Source organism: Oncorhynchus gorbuscha, linkage group LG03, assembly GCF_021184085.1.
Source record: "Oncorhynchus gorbuscha isolate QuinsamMale2020 ecotype Even-year linkage group LG03, OgorEven_v1.0, whole genome shotgun sequence".
Classification (NCBI taxonomy): Eukaryota; Metazoa; Chordata; class Actinopteri; order Salmoniformes; family Salmonidae; genus Oncorhynchus; species Oncorhynchus gorbuscha.
In genome coordinates this window covers 15,005,004-15,027,339 of record NC_060175.1, presented here as the reverse complement: position 1 = coordinate 15,027,339, position 22,336 = coordinate 15,005,004, and the positions used below count along the sequence as shown (strand labels likewise).

Genomic DNA, 22,336 nt, shown 5'->3' with positions numbered 1-22,336 from the left:
GGAATGCATTATGCAAAACCTTTTTCCAGTGGGAACCTGGACGGGAACAGACATATTATTTTTGACATCTAAAATCCTATAATAAAGAGAGTGAGGGTGAGACCATGCAAGGATAAAACAAGACTGAATTTGAATTTGACACAATACACAACAGATCAATATTAGAGGCGTGTTATATGTAAGTGGGAGAACGTGTAGTATGCACATCCAGTTAGGTTAATACATATTGAAAAGAGTAACGTGCCTGAAAGCACTCAAAAATGGGGGAAGGAATGCACATACTGTTAGGCATTTGAGAAACATTTAGCACTTTCTGAAATATTCATTTCAAACCTATCCTAAAATTCTTCATCAATTTATGTAGTTACATTTCTGGAATGAGGGAGACAGGGAGAATGTGTTATTTTGATTAGATGTTGAAGAATGATGATATTGTTAACACTGAGAGAGAGAGAGAGAGAGAGAGAGAGAGAGAGAGAGAGAGAGAGAGAGAGAGAGAGAGAGAGAGAGAGAGAGAGAGAGAGAGAGAGAGAGAGAGAGAGAGAGAGAGAGAGAGAGAGAGAGAGACTTGTTTTCGAGGAAGAGAGCAGGACATATTTTCAATATACCTCCACTGATCCTTTTGTAAAGCCACTCAGTGCTGGTTTAAGTGTGGTGCGAGCTAAATTCAAGATGAAAAGCTGTACAGTACCTCAGGTCCTGCCCATTGTCGTCTGACGCCACGTCATCAATATGAACTTGGTCACATTCCTGGGAAAGGAGAGGGAAAGATAGTGGATATGTTAGAGAAGGAGATCCGTTTCAACGCTGTGCATGGGCAGGTTTCTTCTTAAGGGAGCCTCAGGGAGCGATAGAACAAAAAAAAGAAGAAAACAAAAGACAACAGGGAGGCGGAAATAAGCTGCTGAGACATTCAGGCGCCAGTATGGCAGCGTACCAACTCCACCTGACACCACCATACTCCACTAATAAACCCCACTAAGATTTACACCATATCAACCTCTTTTACCAACTGCCAAAGAACCTTCAGATCTATGTCCATTAAATACAGGATTTGTGTAGTATTAAATATACTGTAGTATACAATATTAATACTGTATACTACAGTATAGTAGTACATATACTGGATGTAAATGGATTTCTGGATCGTTGGTGTGTGGAAGTTGCTACAAGCTGTTACAAGGTACAAACTACTGTGGAAAAACAGTTTCTTCCTCAGACAATTCTTGAAAAGGACTTTCCCATGGTGCTCCACTACAATACACACACTATCCTCCCACCTCTCCACCAAATCCCTTTGATTCTCCACTTCAGATCTGCTATTCTCATCTCTTCCCTTCTTTAATTCCCTGACTCCTACTTCAGTAACTACTGTCTCCTACCTCTTCTCCCACACGGCTACACCGGACTGACAGGCCGCGCTATCGTCTTTCAACCGGCCTGAGACACAGGAAGACGCTACCTCATCACGCTCTTACATCTCAGCCTCACTCCTTCCCCAATACTGCCGTAATGCTCCTCCAATGCTGCGACCCAGCTCCCCCAGACACAAAGGGAATTGTTAACACGACCCACAACAGGCTAAGCTAGGGTTTTATGAGGCAGCTCTAGACCCCAGTACATCTCAACACGTCCCAAGCTAAATTGATTTAACGACATGAATGGCCGTGGACAGAGTAGTACATATCTGGCTATGTAGGGCTGGGTTTCGATGATGAATATAGACAGAGCTATCTGTGCAAAATTAGAAATATGACATGTTTCTGACTTCTCACAGGAGCTAGTTAAATGAACTACTATACTCTTCTGTTTCATCAAGAAGCAGGGCAACTGCGGTAGAGCTCTTATGTCTTCATTGCCTACAGCTTGCTTAGCCTGTGGCATCTATCATCTCTCTATTAGCAGCTTCCAAACCTGTAGAAAGATTCCTCCATAAATCAACCACAGCACACGACTAACAAAGATGGCCGCCACTATAGGCGAACTGTATGCATGAGGAACTACAGAGGCGGGCAAAAAGAAGGACCTTTAAAAGAGGGGTTTGAGAATGGCTTGGTCAGCCGTCCTCCCCTCAGGTGTTTCTTCTCCCCACAACAAATGTTCCTTTCAGAGACAGAAACACACCTACAATTAACAACTCACAGTGTTCCTTCTCCCCACAAGCCCAGTTGAATCCTCGTCTTTGTCAGAACAAGGCAGTGGAATGCACAGAGAAAAGCTTACATGTCGTTCATGCTGGTAGAAAATACACAGGTTTAACCCTATCCCAAATTCACTTTAACAGTTAGGCTTTCAACTGGAATATACAATATATATCCAGTGATTCATTTGTAAATAGGGAGGTGCCGGAACAAAAAGTGAGCTGAGAGGGGGGTGACCCGGGGGCCTTTGAGGTACAGGAATGTATATAAACATTTTTTTAAATAAACTTTATAATAAAGCCTTGCATGCATTTACCTCACTTTTGCGTTCTGGAAATGAGCAGTAGAGTAGAGGCACTTGCAGAAGGTGCAAACATGAGGAAAACCTTTTGAAGCTTACGGTCTTGGAAAAATGTGTCCTTTAATGAACGCATTTCATGCAATTCCACATCATTTTAGATGACTGCTGTCCTTAGCAGAATATTTTTTAATATCTCACAAATTTTACAAACTGAGAATCTGAGATAAATAAAAACAAACTTATCTTAAATCCATCAGTAGCCTAGGTGTGCGGAGACACATACTGTACAATATGAGGAGGATAGTCCTAAAAATGCTGTCCAGTTTCACTGACTCACTCAATGATGTGCAGCTCACTCACCAGAGATGGCCGATGATCTCGTGCCTATTTGATAGTTAATAACAGTCCTATTTGGTAGTTGATAACAGGCCTATTTGGTAGTTGATAACAGGCCTATTTGATAGTTAATAACAGACCTATTTGATAGTTAATAACAGTCCTATTTGATAGTTAATAACAGGCCTATTTGATAGTTAATAACAGTCCTATTTAATAGTTGATAACAGGCCTATTTGATAGTTAATAACAGACCTATTTGGTAGTTGATAACAGGCCTATTTGATAGTTAATAACAGACCTATTTGGTAGTTGATAACAGGCCTATTTGATAGTTAATAACAGGCCTATTTGGTAGTTGATAACAGGCCTATTTGGTAGTTAATAACAGTCCTATTTGGTAGTTAATAACAGGCCTATTTGGTAGTTGATAACAGGCCTATTTGATAGTTAATAACAGGCCTATTTGATAGTTAATAACAGGCCTATTTGGTAGTTGATAACAGACCTATTTGGTAGTTGATAACAGGCCTATTTGATAGTTAATAACAGACCTATTTGGTAGTTGATAACAGGCCTATTTGATAGTTAATAACAGGCCTATTTGGTAGTTGATAACAGGCCTATTTGATAGTTAATAACAGACCTATTTGATAGTTAATAACAGGCCTATTTGATAGTTAATAACAGACCTATTTAATAGTTGATAACAGGCGTATTTGATAGTTAATAACCTACGCCTATTTGGTAGTTGATGACAGGCCTATTTGACAGGCCTATTTGAATATTGTCATAAGAGATGTCACTGAACCTTGACATATACTTGACATATAAGAAAATCCCTCTAGAACTGAGCTGTCTATCATTGTCTGTATAAAACATGTCATACTGCTTATAGTTAGGGCCAGGCATCTTTTCCAGACCATATGACCTGACCAGGAAAAACTGAGCTCTAACTGCAGCCTTGAGTTTGTGGGAGTATGGGGGATGGAGGGATGAGCATGGGGGATGAGGATGGAGAGATGGAGGGATGGGGGTTGGAGGATGGAGAGACGGGGGGATGGAGGATGAGGGATGAGGGATGGGGATGGGGGATGGGGATGGAGGTGGGAGGATGGAGAGATGGGGGGATGGAGGATGAGGGATGGGGGATGGGGATGAGGGATAGAAGGATGGGGGATGGGGATGGGGGTTGGAGGATGGAGAGATGGGGGATGGAGGATGAGGGATGGGGGATGGAGGGATGGAGGATGGCGAGATTGAGGGGTGTGGGATGAGGGATGCGGGATGGGAATGGAGGGATGAGGGATGGAGGGATGAGGGATGGGGGATGGAGGGATGAGGGATGGGGGATGGAGGTGGGAGGATGGAGGTATGGGGGATGGATCTAATAAGCAATAATATGTATGATGGATGATGGCTAATAAGCAAGAGTATGGATGATGGATAATGTCATTCATTAGGTAAATAAATCTCACCTCCAGGTCGTTGAAAAATAGTCGTGAGTCGGCCAGGTTAAAGATCATCTCTTCCATCCACAGGCCCAGCGACACTGCCTTGGATGAGTCCTGACAGGAGACACATAGACATTACATTACAAAGTTAATACAGCTGTATGTACCAGGATGTACTGTCATAACTCTGCAGTCTCTGCTAATGTGGGAACATTGCCGGCTACCCAGGCTATTTGCATTGTGTACTTTTACGCTGCTGCTGCTCTCTGTTTATCATCTATACATAGTCACTTTAACTATACCTACATGTACATATTACCTCAATCAGCCCGACTAACCGGTGCCCCCACACATTGACTCTGTACTGGTACCACCTGTATATGGCCTCGCTACTGTTATACCCTCGCTACTGTTATAGCCTCGCTACTGTTATAGCCTCTCTACTGTTATAGCCTCTCTACTGTTATAGCCTCGCTACTGTATATAGCCTCTCTACTGTTATAGCCTCGCTACTGTTATAGCCTCGCTACTGTTATACCCTCGCTACTGTTATAGCCTCGCAACTGTTATAGCCTCGCTACTGTTATAGCCTCGCTACTGTTATAGCCTCGCTACTGTTATAGCCTCGCTACTGTATATAGCCTCTCTACTGTTATAGCCTCTCTACTGTTATCGCCTAGCTACTGTTATAGCCTCGCTACTGTTATAGCCTCTCTACTTTTATAGCCTCGCTACTGTTATAGCCTCTCTACTGTTATAGCCTCTCTACTGTTATAGCCTCTCCACTGTTATAGCCTCTCTACTGTTATAGCCTCACTACTGTTATAGCCTCTCTACTGTTATAGCCTCTCTACTGTTATAGCCACGCTACTGTTATAGCCTCTCTACTGTTATAGTCTCTCTACTGTTATAGCCTCGCTACTGTTATAGCCTCTCTACTGTTATAGCCTCGCTACTGTTATAGCCTCTCTACTGTTATAGCCTCGCTACTGTTATAGCCTCTCTACTGTTATAGCCTCGCTACTGTTATAGCCTCTCTACTGTTATAGCCTCTCTACTGTTATAGCCTCTCTACTGTTATAGCCTCGCTACTGTTATAGCCTCTCTACTGTTATAGCCTCTCTACTGTTATAGCCTCTCTACTGTTATAGCCTCTCTACTGTTATAGCCTCTCTACTGTTATAGCCTCGCTACTGTTATAGCCTCTCTACTGTTATAGCCTCTCTACTGTTATAGCCACGCTACTGTTATAGCCTCTCTACTGTTATAGCCTCTCTACTGTTATAGCCTCGCTACTGTTATAGCCTCTCTACTGTATATAGCCTCTCTACTGTTATAGCCTCTCTACTGTTATAGCCTCTCTACTGTATATAGCCTCTCTACTGTATATAGCCTCTCTACTGTATATAGCCTCTCTACTGTTATAGCCTCTCTACTGTATATAGCCTCTCTACTGTATATAGCCTCTACTGTATATAGCCTCTCTACTGTATATAGCCTCTCTACTGTTATAGCCTCTCTACTGTATATAGCCTCTCTACTGTTATAGCCTCTCTACTGTTATAGCCTCTCTACTGTATATAGCCTCTCTACTGTATATAGCCTCTCTACTGTTATAGCCTCTCTACTGTATATAGCCTCTCTACTGTATATAGCCTCTCTACTGTATATAGCCTCTCTACTGTTATAACCTCTCTACTGTTATAGCCTCTCTACTGTATATAGCCTCTCTACTGTTATAACATCTCTACTGTTATAGCCTCTCTACTGTATATAGCCTCTCTACTGTTATAACCTCTCTACTGTTATAGCCTCTCTACTGTATATAGCCTCTCTACTGTTATAACATCTCTACTGTTATAGCCTCTCTACTGTTATAACCTCTCTACTGTTATAGCCTCTCTACTGTTATAGCCTCTCTACTGTTATAGCCTCTCTACTGTTATAGCCTCTCTACTGTTATAGCCTCTCTACTGTTATAGCCTCGCTACCGTTATTTTTCACTGTCTTTTTACTGTTGTTTTTAATTCTTTACTTATATATTGTTCACCATAAACCAATTTTTTACTTAAAAATTGCACTGTTGGTTAGGGCCTGTATGTAAGCATTTCACTGTAAGGTCACATCTGGCACATGTGACAAATAAACTTGATTTGATTGAATAGAGCCCTTTCCCACCAATGCATAACTACTGTAGGTGAACATTTGACTTAAGTGGAAATTAGGTTTCCTGCTTCATGGACCACTTGTTTACACGTGTTTAAGAGGACTCTTGTCCTTCCAGGTCATTGTTCCTCTCAGGAAAAATACATGTCTGTGTTCTTAGGCTTAACACAGGTAGGATGGTTTGCATAATGGTGTAAATACACTGAGTATACAAAACATTAAGAACACCTTCATATTATTGAGTTGCTGGATTCAACTGGTCAGTCCTACGTCATGGGAAGGGGTTCCTAATGTTTTGTATACTCAGTGTATATTGTATGAATATATATGAATGTTGTCAGTGAAACAGTGATATTGGTTAAGGCTTCAACATAATGAGCTGTTGATATTCTGCACGATACACCATCAAATCAACAGGACACCACCAAGCTTCAAACAAACCTGACTCTATATCCACACCATCAAATCAACAGGACACCACCAAGCTTCAAACAAACCTGACTCTATATCCACACCATCAAATCAACAGGACACCACCAAGCTTCAAACAAACCTGACTCTATATCCACACCATCAAATCAACAGGACACCACCAAGCTTCAAACAAACCTGACTCTATATCCACACCATCAAATCAACAGGACACCACCAAGCTTCAAACAAACCTGACTCTATATCCACACCATCAAATCAACAGGACACCACCAAGCTTCAAACAAACCTGACTCTATATCCACACATTCAGATCAATAGAGCTAACAGAGGTGCCATAAGAGCTGTGGTATGTAATTATGGCCGTGTTTAGTCTGCCTATCTAACAGCCATTATCTTCTCCCTATGCCCAAACAACCTTCTCAAGACACTGGCAGTCCTTCTCTCTGATTGACAGGGCAGGTTCTATCTCCTGAGCAGGAAATCTGATTACATTTATGTCAATCATTCTTTCCACTAAACTGCACCCTTATCTCTCTCTCTCTCTCTCTCTCTCTCTCTCTCTCTCTCTCTCTCTCTCTCTCTCTCCCTCTCTCTCTCTCTCTCCCTCTCTCTCTCTCTCTCTCCTCTCTCTCTCTCTCTCTCTCTCCCTCCCTCTCTCTCTCTCTCTCTCTCTCTCTCTCTCTCTCTCTCTCTCTCTCTCTCTCTCTCTCTCTCTCTCTCTCTCCCTCTCTCTCTCTCTCTGTCACACATACACAGACACACAGTTATTTAAGAATTCAGGAATGAAGAAGAGGCGCTTTACTAAATGATTATATATCTTCCGCAGAAGAAACAGAGAAGCAGTTTGCAATAAAACATTCCTGTGCAGTGTTGTTGTGGGGAGTGTCTGGGCACCGGCAGGGCAGCTTGCTGTGTGCTGTACTCGCACTGTGGCGGTGCGTCAACAGCTTGGCAGTGTGTCAGAAATGGAGGACTGAGGCGTCAGCCAAAGGTGAGTGTCAGATTAGGGTTTGGAAAGATGACAGCCTTCTTCCCACCTCCAATTGTGAATGAGGAGGTGAGGGGGCAGAAATAGAGGGACGGGAGGAGAATGAGGGAAGGTGAAGGAGACGGAGGAGGTGTTTCATTCAAATGGAGTAATTATCCGTAATCACCCTCTCTGCTAAGCATAAGGCTTCTTGAATACTTCTTGAATGCGGAGGGAGGTAGCAATGAAAAACACAAGAGTCCAGCTTTACTCTTCCTGCTAATCACAGGCAGGAATTCACAGAGAACAAGAACACATCAGAAAGGAGAAAAACATCCAATCCCACCCCCCGTTTGGGGACTTTTGTCTTCGTGCAGAGAGGAAATTCATACACTAAGACAGAGAGAGAAAGAGTTCGGCGCCGTAGCCGACATATGATCAATGAGATGCCGTCTGATCACTAACGTAGGGAATAAAATCTTAACGTGCTCTAGAGTTCTCCTCGGCTTTTCAAAGGCAGTGAAAACATTCTTTCAGCGAGACCATTTGTTTTCCACATCTTCCAGAGTCCAAGCGTGCCTTGCTTGCCTTAACACAGGCCCAACACTTGTTTACCTCAATGAGTTTGGTCATACCACAATGACTGTCATGGGGAATGATTTATAGTCCGTCTGGACTAGACACGCCATTACATTTGGAAGATGAATTGGGGTCCTTTTTCTTCAAGAGAGGGAAACCTGAGCTAACATAAACATTGGTCGTTGTCTGACAGTGAGCATTATTGTGAGAAAGACGTTTCAAACTCGCTCCTACATGATTGAAAACCAATTCCTGGTTTGTACATAATCCCACTCGGCCTATACACTCTCAATTTTGGTCTACATCTTTTTGGAGATTTGGGAAATTTTCCCCTTCCACCCCCTTCCTCCCCAAAAACTTTCTTTCCCTATCTTACATGTCTGAGTTTTGATGTCAGAGCATCTCGGATTAAAGTTCGCCGATTCAGCTGGGAAGCTGCTGGGTGGAATCAGGAATTTGGCACATCAGTCAAACGTCAAACCTTCCACCCTCTACTTTCCCCCCGACGATACAAAGAAAAAGAAACAAGGTTGTGCAAAAATGGTGAAGCGCTTAGGTCTAATACTCTCTCCTCCTCTCACTAATCTCTCCTCCTCTCATAACTCTCTCCTCCTCTCACTAATCTCTCCTCCTCTCACTACTCTCTCATCTCCTCTCACTACTCTCTCATCTCCTCTCACTACCCTCTCCTCCTCTCACTAATCTCTCCTCCTCTCACTACTCTCTCATCTCCTCTCACTACTCTCTCCTCCTCTCACTACTCTCATCTCCTCTCACTACTCTCTCCTCCTCTCACTACTCTCTCTACTCCTCTCACTACTCTCATCTCCTCTCACTACTCTCTCATCTCCTCTCACTACTCTCTCATCTCCTCTCACTACTCTCTCCTCCTCTCACTACTCTCTTCTCCTCTCACTACTCTCTCATCTCCTCTCACTACTCTCATCTCCTCTCACTACTCTCTCCTCCTCTCACTACTCTCTCCTCCTCTCACTACTCTCATCTCCTCTCACTACTCTCTCATCTCCTCTCACTACTCTCTTCTCCTCTCACTACTCTCTCATCTCCTCTCACTACTCTCATCTCCTCTCACTACTCTCTCCTACTCTCACTACTCTCTCCTCCTCTCACTACTCTCATCTCCTCTCACTACTCTCTCCTCCTCTCACTACTCTCTCCTCCTCTCACTACTCTCTTCTCCTCTCACTACTCTCTCATCTCCTCTCACTACTCTCATCTCCTCTCACTACTCTCTCCTCCTCTCACTACTCTCTCCTCCTCTCACTACTCTCATCTCCTCTCACTACTCTCTCATCTCCTCTCACTACTCTCTTCTCCTCTCACTACTCTCTCATCTCCTCTCACTACTCTCATCTCCTCTCACTACTCTCTCCTACTCTCACTACTCTCTCCTCCTCTCACTACTCTCATCTCCTCTCACTACTCTCTCCTCCTCTCTCTCTCCTCCTCTCACTACTCTCATCTCCTCTCACTACTCTCTCATCTCCTCTCACTACTCTCATCTCCTCTCACTACTCTCTTCTCCTCTCACTACTCTCATTTCCTCTCACTACTCTCATCTCCTCTCACTACTCTCATCTCCTCTCACTACTCTCATCTCCTCTCACTACTCTCATCTCCTCTCACTACTCTCTTCTCCTCTCACTACTCTCTCCTCCTCTCACTACTCTCATCTCCTCTCACTACTCTCTTCTCCTCTCACTACTCTCTCCTCCTCTCACTACTCTCATCTCCTCTCACTACTCTCATCTCCTCTCACTACTCTCTCATCTCCTCTCACTACTCTCATCTCCTCTCACTACTCTCTTCTCCTCTCACTACTCTCTCATCTCCTCTCACTACTCTCTCCTCCTCTCACTACTCTCATCTCCTCTCACTACTCTCATCTCCTCTCACTACTCTCTCATCTCCTCTCACTACTCTCATCTCCTCTCACTACTCTCTTCTCCTCTCACTACTCTCTCATCTCCTCTCACTACTCTCTCCTCCTCTCACTACTCTCTCCTCCTCTCACTACTCTCTCTTCTCCTCTCACTACTCTCTCCTCCTCTCACTACTCTCTCATCTCCTCTCACTACTCTCTTCTCCTCTCACTACTCTCTCCTCCTCTCACTACTCTCTCCTCCTCTCACTACTCTCTCCTCCTCTCACTACTCTCTCATCTCCTCTCACTACTCTCTCCTCCTCTCACTACTCTCATCTCCTCTCACTACTCTCTCATCTCCTCTCACTACTCTCATCTCCTCTCACTACTCTCTTCTCCTCTCACTACTCTCTCATCCCCTCTCACTACTCTCTCTCTTCCTCTCACTACTCTCTTCTCCTCTCACTACTCTCTCATCTCCTCTCACTACTCTCTTCTCCTCTCACTACTCTCTCATCTCCTCTCACTACTCTCTTCTCCTCTCACTACTCTCTCATCTCCTCTCACTACTCTCTTCTCCTCTCACTACTCTCTCATCTCCTCTCACTACTCTCTCATCTCCTCTCACTACTCTCTTTTCCTCTCACTACTCTCTCATCTCCTCTCACTACTCTCTCCTCCTCTCACTACTCTCTCCTCCTCTCACTACTCTCTCATCTCCTCTCACTACTCTCTCCTCCTCTCACTACTCTCTCATCTCCTCTCACTACTCTCATCTCCTCTCACTACTCTCTCATCTCCTCTCACTACTCTCATCTCCTCTCACTACTCTCTCCTCCTCTCACTACTCTCTTCTCCCTTCACTACTCTCTCTTCTCCTCTCACTACTCTCTCATCTCCTCTCACTACTCTCTCCTCCTCTCACTACTCTCTTCTCATCTCACTACTCTCCTCTCACTACTCTCTCATCTCCTCTCACTACTCTCTCTTCCTTTTCTCCTCTCTCTCCTCCTCTCTCTTGTCCTTTCCTCCTTTCTTCTCCTCTCACTACTCTCATCCTCTCTCTCTTCTTCTCTCACTACGCTCTCCTCCTCTCCTCCTCTCACTACTCTCTCCTCTCTCTCCTCCTCTCACTACTCTCATCCTCTCTCTCTTCTCCTCTCACTACTCTCTCGACCTCTCTCCTCCTCTCACTACTCTCTCCACCTCTCTCCTCCCTCCTCCACTCTCTTCTCCTCTCAATACTCTCTCGTCCTCTCTCCTCCTCTCACTACTCTCTCCTCCCTCCTCCAATCTCTTCTCCTCTCAATACTCTCTCTTCCTCTCACTATTCTATTTTCTTCTCACTAATCACTCCCTGGTTCCTTGTTTACATCAAGGCAAACCGCAGAGGGACAGTGAGAATTCAAAACACAGTCACGGCCAAAAGAAACATTACTATTGTTCCCGTCATCAGCTGCCTGTCCATTATGTAAAAGTGAATCAGCTGTCAATCAAACAGTGGGACGTGGGTTGGCCAAACAAGTCCACTCGGTTATATAAAGAGACAACAGGGTAGAGAAGGAAAACACCAAGCGTGTGAAAAGTCAAGGAGAGAGCAAAGGACAACAACACTACTAAAAGAGTTCTGTTTCAACAAATTACTCCTAACTTCCACATGAGCAGAATTTCCGCTTAGTCCCATTGACAACATTTCACTGGAAGTTAGAATTCACCTCGAACTGAAAGTGCATAGTTTATCTCATCAAGGATTAGTTCAATAAACCAGCAAATACTTTCAGGGTTATTTCATCTAAAAAGTGATACAGAGAGAATATTCACCATGTCACATGAATGTATGTTGACTGTTTTGTACCTTGCCAAATCGGGTGGAGAAGCTCCCTGTGAGCAAAGAGTGGAAAATGATGATGGTCTCGTCAAGGTCCCACACAAACACACGCTGGAAAATAATACAATAATAAAATAATACAAAAGACAATTTGCTGAATATTAACATCATATCTACACTGGGAAGAAAACGACAGTGAGGGTTAAACATACAGCCTGATTAATCAGAGGAAAACGACAGTGAGGGTTAAACATACAGCCTGATTAATCAGAAGAAAACGACAGTGAGGGTTAAACATACAGCCTGATTAATCAGAAGAAAACGACAGTGAGGGTTAAACATACAGCCTGATTAATCAGAAGAAAACGACAGTGAGGGTTAAACATACAGCCTGATTAATCAGAAGAAAACGACAGTGAGGGTTAAACATACAGCCTGATTAATCAGAAGAAAACGACAGTGAGGGTTAAACATACAGCCTGATTAATCAGAAGAAAACGACAGTGAGGGTTAAACATACAGCCTGATTAATCAGAAGAAAACGACAGTGAGGGTTAAACATACAGCCTGATTAATCAGAGGAAAACGACAGTGAGGGTTAAACATACAGCCTGATTAATCAGAAGAAAACGACAGTGAGGGTTAAACATACAGCCTGATTAATCAGAGGAAAACGACAGTGAGGGTTAAACATACAGCCTGATTAATCAGAAGAAAACGACAGTGAGGGTTAAACATACAGCCTGATTAATCAGAAGAAAACGACAGTGAGGGTTAAACATACAGCCTGATTAATCAGAAGAAAACGACAGTGAGGGTTAAACATACAGCCTGATTAATCAGAAGAAAACGACAGTGAGGGTTAAACATACAGCCTGATTAATCAGAAGAAAACGACAGTGAGGGTTAAACATACAGCCTGATTAATCAGAAGAAAACGACAGTGAGGGTTAAACATACAGCCTGATTAATCAGAAGAAAACGACAGTGAGGGTTAAACATACAGCCTGATTAATCAGAAGAAAACGACAGTGAGGGTTAAACATACAGCCTGATTAATCAGAAGAAAACGACAGTGAGGGTTAAACATACAGCCTGATTAATCAGAAGAAAACGACAGTGAGGGTTAAACATACAGCCTGATTAATCAGAAGAAAACGAACTGGGAAAATGTGTTTGTAAAACTGATCGCATAAATGATAAATGTACTGATGATCTCAGTGCAGTCCTGAAAGTATTACTCTACTTTTGTCCATCTGTCCCATTGTCAACAAACTTTGGCCTTAATGTTTTGTGTGTGTGTGTGACTTCCATGGAGTGTAACATTACCTCTATATCTGAGTCCAGGGGTCTGTAACATTACCTCTATATCTGAGTCCAGGGGGCTGTAACATTACCTCTATATCTGAGTCCAGGGAGTGTAACATTACCTCTATATCTGAGTCCAGGGGGCTGTAACATTACCTCTATATCTGAGTCCAGGGGGGCTGTAACATTACCTCTATATCTGAGTCCAGGGGTCTGTAACATTACCTCTATATATGAGTCCAGGGGGCTGTAACATTACCTCTATATCTGAGTCCAGGGAGTGTAACATTACCTCTATATCTGAGTCCAGGGGGCTGTAACATTACCTCTATATCTGAGTCCAGGGGGGCTGTAACATTACCTCTATATCTGAGTCCAGGGAGTGTAACATTACCTCTATATCTGAGTCCAGGGGGCTGTAACATTACCTCTATATCTGAGTCCAGGGAGTGTAACATTACCTCTATATCTGAGTCCAGGGGGCTGTAACATTACCTCTATATCTGAGTCCAGGGGGGGCTGTAACATTACCTCTATATCTGAGTCCGGGGGGGGCTGTAACAGTACCTCTATATCTGAGTCCAGGGGGGGCTGTAACATTACCTCTATATCTGAGTCCAGGGGGCTGTAACAGTACCTCTATATCTGAGTCCAGGGGTCTGTAACATTACCTATATATATGAGTCCAGGGGGCTGTAACAGTACCTCTATATCTGAGTCCAGGGAGTGTAACATTACCTCTATATCTGAGTCCAGGGGGCTGTAACATTACCTCTATATCTGAGTCCAGGGGGGCTGTAACTTTACCTCTATATCTGAGTCCAGGGAGTGTAACATTACCTCTATATCTGAGTCCAGGGGGCTGTAACATTACCTCTATATCTGAGTCCAGGGGGGCTGTAACTTTACCTCTATATCTGAGTCCAGGGGAGGCTGTAACATTACCTCTATATCTGAGTCCAGGGGGGCTGTAACTTTTCCTCTATATCTGAGTCCAGGGGGCTGTAACATTACCTTTATATCTGAGTCCAGGGGGGCTGTAACTTTACCTCTATATCTGAGTCCAGGGGGCTGTAACATTACCTCTATATCTGAGTCCAGGGGGGCTGTAACTTTACCTCTATATCTGAGTCCAGGGGGCTGTAACATTACCTCTATATCTGAGTCCAGGGAGTGTAACATTACCTCTACATCTGAGTCCAGGGGGCTGTAACATTACCTCTATATCTGAGCCCAGGGGGGCTGTAACTTTACCTCTATATCTGAGTCCAGGGGAGGCTGTAATATTACCTCTATATCTGAGTCCAGGGGGGCTGTAACTTTACCTCTATATCTGAGTCCAGGGGGCTGTAACATTACCTCTATATCTGAGTCCAGGGGGTGCTGTAACATTACCTCTATATCTGAGTCCAGGGGAGGCTGTAACATTACCTCTATATCTGAGTCCATGGTGTTGTAACATTACCTCTATATCTGAGTCCAAGGGGGGCTGTAACTTTACCTCTATATCTGAGTCCAGGGGGCTGTAACATTACCTCTATATCTGAGTCCAGGGGGGGCTGTAACAGTACCTCTATATCTGAGTCCAGGGGTCTGTAACATTACCTCTATAGCTGAGTCCATGGAGTGTAACAGTACCTCTATATCTGAGTCCATGGTGTTGTAACATTACCTCTATATCTGAGTCCATGGAGTGTAACATTACCTCTATATCTGAGTCCAGGGGGCTGTAACATTACCTCTATATCTGAGTCCAGGGAGTGTAACATTACCTCTATATCTGAGTCCAGGGGGCTGTAACATTACCTCTATATCTGAGTCCAGGGGGGCTGTAACTTTACCTCTATATCTGAGTCCAGGGGGCTGTAACATTACCTCTATATCTGAGTCCAGGGAGTGTAACATTACCTCTATATCTGAGTCCAGGGGGCTGTAACATTACCTCTATATCTGAGTCCAGGGAGTGTAACATTACCTCTATATCTGAGTCCAGGGAGTGTAACATTACCTCTATATCTGAGCCCAGGGGGCTGTAACATTACCTCTATATCTGAGTCCAGGGAGTGTAACATTACCTCTATATCTGAGTCCAGGGGGGGCTGTAACAGTACCTCTATATCTGAGTCCAGGGGGTGTAACATTACCGCTATATCTGAGTCCAGGGGGGCTGTAACAGTACCTCTATATCTGAGTCCAGGGGGCTGTAACATTACCTCTATATCTGAGTCCAGGGGGTGTAACAGTACCTCTATATCTGAGTCCAGGGGGCTGTAACATTACCTCTATATCTGAGTCCAGGGGCCTGTAACATTACCTCTATATCTGAGTCCAGGGGGGTTGTAACATTACCTCTATATCTGAGTCCAGGGGGCTGTAACAGTACCTCTATATCTGAGTCCAGGGGGTGTAACAGTACCTCTATATCTGAGTCCAGGTGGGGGGTTGTAACATTACCTCTATATCTGAGTCCAGGGGGGCTGTAACAGTACCTCTATATCTGAGTCCAGGGGGTGTAACATTACCTCTATATCTGAGTCCAGGGGGCTGTAACATTACCTCTATACCTGAGTCCAGGGGGTGTAACAGTACCTCTATATCTGAGTCCAGGGGGGCTGTAACATTACCTCTATATCTGAGTCCAGGGGGCTGTAACATTACCTCTATATCTGAGTCCAGGGGGGCTGTAACATTACCTCTATATCTGAGTCCAGGGGGCTGTAACATTACCTCTATATCTGAGTCCAGGGGGGGCTGTAACATTACCTCTATATCTGAGTCCAGGGGGGCTGTAACATTACCTCTATATCTGAGTCCAGGGGGGGGGCTGTAATATTACCTCTATATCTGAGTCCAGGGGGGCTGTAACATTACCTCTATATCTGAGTCCAGGGGCCTGTAACATTACCTCTATATCTGAGTCCAGGGGGGCTGTAACATTACCTCTATATCTGAGTCCAGGGGGGGTGTAACAGTACCTCTATATCTGAGTCCAGGGGGGTGTAACAGTACCTCTATATCTGAGTCCAGGGGGGTGTAACAGTACCTCTATATCTGAGTCCAGGGGGGGGGTGTAACAGTACCTCTATATCTGAGTCCAGGGGGGGGTGTAACAGTACCTCTATATCTGAGTCCAGGGGGGGTGTAACAGTACCTCTATATCTGAGTCCAGGGGGGTGTAACAGTACCTCTATATCTGAGTCCAGGGGGGGTGTAACAGTACCTCTATATCTGAGTCCAGGGGGGTGTAACAGTACCTCTATATCTGAGTCCAGGGGGTGTAACAGTACCTCTATATCTGAGTCCAGGGGGGTGTAACAGTACCTCTATATCTGAGTCCAGGGGGGGGTGTAACAGTACCTCTATATCTGAGTCCAGGGGGGCTGTGGGTCACTGACTCTTTTCCTGCCCCTCAGTTTCCCGTCTGAGCTCCGTCTGGCTGGCACCGCCTCCGGCTCTTTCCCTGGGGTGGGGGGCTAGGGGGGGGGTGGTACTCTCCTGGTACACACACACACACGCACACAGACACACACACACGCACATACACACACACGCATCACATCAATGAAAAGGTCTAAAACACCAAACAACACGACACTAAGATAAATACAATGTTAAGAGGATGATAATACAATGTTAAGAGGATGATAATACAATGTTAAGAGGATGATAATACAATGTTAAGAGGATGATAATACAATGTTAAGAGGATGATAATACAATGTTAAGAGGATGATAATACAATGTTAAGAGGATGATAATACAATGTTAAGAGGATGATAATACAATGTTAAGAGGATGATAATACAATGTTAAGAGGATGATAATACAATGTTAAGAGGATGATAATACAATGTTAAGAGGATGATAATACAATGTTAAGAGGATGATAATACAATGTTAAGAGGATGATAATACAATGTTAAGAGGATGATAATACAATGTTAAGAGGATGATAATACAATGTTAAGAGGATGATAATACAATGTTAAGAGGATGATAATACAATGTTAAGAGGATGATAATACAATGTTAAGAGGATGATAATATAATGTTAAGAGGATGATAATATAATGTTAAGAGGATGATAATACAATGTTAAGAGGATGATAATACAATGTTAAGAGGATGATAATACAATGTTAAGAGGATGATAATACAATGTTAAGAGGATGATAATACAATGTTAAGAGGATGATAATACAATGTTAAGAGGATGATAATACAATGTTAAGAGGATGATAATACAATGTTAAGAGGATGATAATACAATGTTAAGAGGATGATAATACAATGTTAAGAGGATGATAATATAATGTTAAGAGGATGATAATACAATGTTAAGAGGATGATAATACAATGTTAAGAGGATGATAATACAATGTTAAGAGGATGATAATACAATGTTAAGAGGATGATAATATAATGTTAAGAGGATGATAATACAATGTTAAGAGGATGATAATACAATGTTAAGAGGATGATAATACAATGTTAAGAGGATGATAATACAATGTTAAGAGGATGATAAGTCATTTTCCAACAAAGGGAAAGGGGAGCAATCGTCTGTACCTGTTTGAGACTCTGGGCTGTGATTGGGCACCACAGCGGGGTGTTCTGGATGCTGATAAGGTATGGACGTGGTGATGGCACTAGGGCTGAGGTACGGGCTGTTGTAGTGTGTGTTGTAGTACGGTGAGTACTGGCTTTGGCTGTAGCTGGAGTACCCTGAGAAGTCCTGACAGAGGGAACATGATCACATTTAAACACTTGTTGTAGTACCCTGAGAAGTCCTGACAGAGGGAACATGATCACATTTAAACACTTGTTGTAGTACCCTGAGAAGTCCTGACGGAGGGAACATGATCACATTTAAACGCTTGTTGTAGTACCCTGAGAAGTCCTGACGGAGTGAACAAGATCAATATTAAACACGAAGAAAATACACAGAATATTACAAATGATCACATATTGGGCTTCACAGTTCAAAGGCTCCGGAACAGCATCTACCTTTCTGCTTTTCTCCCCTACCGACAGTTGAAGTCAGAGGTTTACATACACTTAGGTTGGAGTCATTAAAACTCCTTTTTCAACCACTCCACAAATTTCTTGTTAACAAACTATAGTTTTTGCATGCCGGTTAGGACATCTATTTTTCCAACAATTGTTTACAGACAGATCATTTCACTTATAATTCACTGTATCACAATTTCAGTGGGTCAGAAGTTTACATACACTAAGTCGACTGTGCCTTTAAACAGCTTGGAAATTCCAGAAAATGATGTCATGGCTTTAGAAGCTTCTGATTTACATAATTTTAAGTCAATTGGAGGTGTACCTGTGGATGTATTTCAAGGCCTCCTTCAAACTCAGTGCCTCTTCGCTTGACATCATGGGAAAATCAAAAGAAATCAGAAAAGACCTCCACAAAAAAAATTGTAGACCTCCACAAGTCTGGTTCATCCTTGGGAGCAATTTCCAAACGCCTGAAGGTACCACCTTAATCTGTACAAACAATAGTACGCAAGTCTAAACACATTGGGACCATGCAGCCGTCATACCGCTCAGGAAGGAGACGCGTTCCGTCTCCCGGAGATTAATGTAATTTGGTGCGAATAGTGCAAATCAATCCCAGAACAGCAAAGGACCTTGTGAAGATGCTGGAGGAAACAGGTACAAAAGTATCTATATCCACAGTAAAACATGTCCCATATTGACATAACCTGAAAGGCCGCTCAGCAAGGAAGAAGCCACTGCTCCAAAACCACCATAAAAAAGCCAGACTACGGTTTGCAACTGCACATGGAGACAAAGTTTGTACTTTTTGGAGAAATGTCCTCTGGTCTGATGAAACAAAAATAGAACTGTTTGGCCATAATGACCATTGTTATGTTAGGAGGAAAAAGGGGGAGGCTTGCAAGCCGAAGAACACCATCCCAACCGTGAAGCATGGGGGTGGCAGCATCATGTTGTGGGGGTGCTTTGCTGCTGGAGGGACTGGTGCACTTCACAAAATAGATGGGTGGGGAAAATTAGGAGTTAAAGCTTGGTCGCAAATGGGTCTTCCAAATGGACAATGACCCCAAGCATACTTCCAAAGTTGTGGCAAAATGGCTTAAGGGCAACAAAGTCATGGTATTTGAGTGGCCATCACAAAGCCCTGACCTCAATCCTATAGAAAGATTGTGGGCAGAACTGAAAAAGCGTGTGCGAGCAAGGAGGCATACAAACCTGACTCAGTTACACCAGCTCTGTCAGGAGGAATGGGCCAAAATTCACCCAACTTATTGTGGGAAGCTTGTGGAAGGCTACCCAAAATGTTTGACCCAAGTTAAACAATTTAAAGGCAATGCTACCAAATACCAATTTAGTGTATGTAAACTTCTGACCCCCTGGGAATGTGATGAAAGAAATAAAAGCTGAAATAAATAATTCTCTCTACTATTATTCTGACATTTCACATTCTTAAACTTAAGTGGTGAACCTAACTGACCTAAAACAGGGAATTCTTACTGGGATTAAATGTCAGGAATTGTTGAAAACTGAGTTTAAATGTAGTTGGCTAAGGTGAATGTAAACTTCCGAATTCAACTGTATTTGTACATATTACCTCATTCAATTACCCCAACTACCTCACACCCCAGTACACTGACTCAGTACTCCTTGTATGTAGCCTGTATAAAGCTTCATTATTGTTATTTTATTGTGTTACTAGTTTCTTTTGATCTAATTGTTCATTTTCTTACTTTAACTGCATTGTTGGGAAAGGGCTCGTAAGTCAGCATTTCACAGTAAAGTCTCCACTTGTTGTATTCGGCGCATGTGACAAATAATTTGTATTTTTTATTTCATTTGAAATAAAACTGGATTATCTGGATTTATCAACAAAACATTTTTTACGATGTCCTCCTGAAGGACATTATTGCAAAAAGTTTGAAAATGTGTGACACATACAATTGTAGGTTGCAGAAGTCCAAACTCATTTCATACTATCCCAGCTATTTGGATACTTTGTGTACTGCAAGAGAAAGCTGGTTTTGTTTGTAATGTCTTGCATATTACATCTGGTACTGACCTGTTGTGTGGTGTTGAAGGGAGTTGAGCCTGTGATGGGGTTGGCTCCCTGGAAAATCCCAGATGAAATACTGTTACCTGGAAAACAACATTAAACCAACGTTAAAAACAGACTCACGTTGACAGATGTTGGACGTCTACTGAAAGTTGCAATGGAAAAATCTGTTTATTGTTATTTTATCCCTTGAAAGAGATAAAACAAGACAGACAAAGGTACCTGAACAGAAATAGCAGACCATCATTCCAGTATATCAGTCAATTGCCACTCATTTTGGGGCAACACAATAGAATTTGTAACTATGTATACTTATACTGTGAGACAACATTGGCCCTAGAAGGTTTTTCCAGAAATCCTGGTTGGAAGATTCACAGAATAAGAAGGGAATAAACTGAGAAATCTGAAAGCCTCTGACCATTATGTTTGGAAAACATGAGAATTTGGGGAAAGTTGGTGGACTTTTGAGCCCTAGTTGGCCTAACATATAGAGATATTGTCATAGAAAAAGAATCCTGCAGCAACAGGAATTTTACGTTTAGTCCATAATGTTGCTTGATCGGTGATTAGATGAGGCTACATGTGCTATACCGTTAATATAACCATGTTTTAGTGCAGGTTTTCAGTGAATTTATGTATATCATGAAGCTCATCTTCATTTCCTGAGGTGCAGGAAAATTCTCAACAACAACAGATTGAGCAAATGAAGATCCTACACCTGTATCATAATGTAATCAACTTAACACTTATCACTGAAGTAGCTTCACGGCTTTAAAACACTGACTTGCCTCAACCCCTCCAGTGACAAGCCAGTCCTCAGGGAGTATTGATTGATGAGTCCCAACAACAACAATGCAGGCAGAGGAGCCCTGGTGCGCTACCTAGCCACTCCATCAGTGTTATCAACTCTGCTGAAGGAATGCTTTCCTCTGGGCTCTTTTCCCTGGCCACACTTGTTTGTTACCCCTCCATCTATCCATCCATCCATTCATCCATCCATCCATCCATCCATCCATCCATCCATCCATCCATCCATCCATCCATCCACCCCAAGACTCAACGATAGATGAATGACTATCCAGAACCACCCGGGAGTCATCTAGGACCACACAACATAGTCTTCAAAGCAACAACAACACAAACCAGAAGCTTTCCAAATAAATAGTGGACTTTCTGGTTCTGATTTGGTTTCTCCTCTGTAGTGTGTATGGTGTGTGTGTGTGTGTGTGTGTGTGTGTGTGTGTGTGTGTGTGTGCGTGTGTGTGTGTGTACGTGTGTGCGTGTGCGTCTGCGCATGTGCGTGTGCGTGTGGGAGGAGAGGTCTAGTGGTCTCGTACATGGAGTTGGCATGGGAGCTTGTTTCAAGTCACTCCAGGTTGTAGTTACCTGTATTAAAACGGGAGGACAGCGTTTAGTGGTATGACTTAACATGGCGTTGGCATGGGAGCTTGTTTCCCGTGTCACTTAACACAGGTTTAGTTACCTGATTAAACAGCGTTTCCCCGTGAATGACTTAACACAGCGTTTCCCCGTGTATGACTTGACACAGCGTTTCCCCGTGTATGACTTAACACAGCGTTATCAATCAGCTGTCATGATTTCAGACAGCTGGAATAACAGTGTTTCAGTCTTCCGTTCTGAAGGCAGCGGCAGCCATCGGAGCTGGAACAGACTATCATTTATTCCAAGCTTAAACTACAAATTACAGACCAAGACAAACACCATCCTCTTTGATGATGTATCAATGTGGATTCTAGAATCCTCTTCTGTCAACTGTTCAACTCGCCCAATAAGAAACGCTCATTTTTGTTTTTCATTGCAAAAGGTTTTGCTACGGTGTGTACTACAGTGGCCTTGCATTCCCCTGTCA

The 22,336-nt window shown here is 43.1% G+C and overlaps 1 pseudogene; it reads right to left on the bottom strand.

The window, feature by feature from the left end:
- LOC124026313 overlaps window positions 1–22,336 on the bottom strand; it is a 40,697-nt pseudogene that overhangs the window by 11,005 nt on the left and 7,356 nt on the right.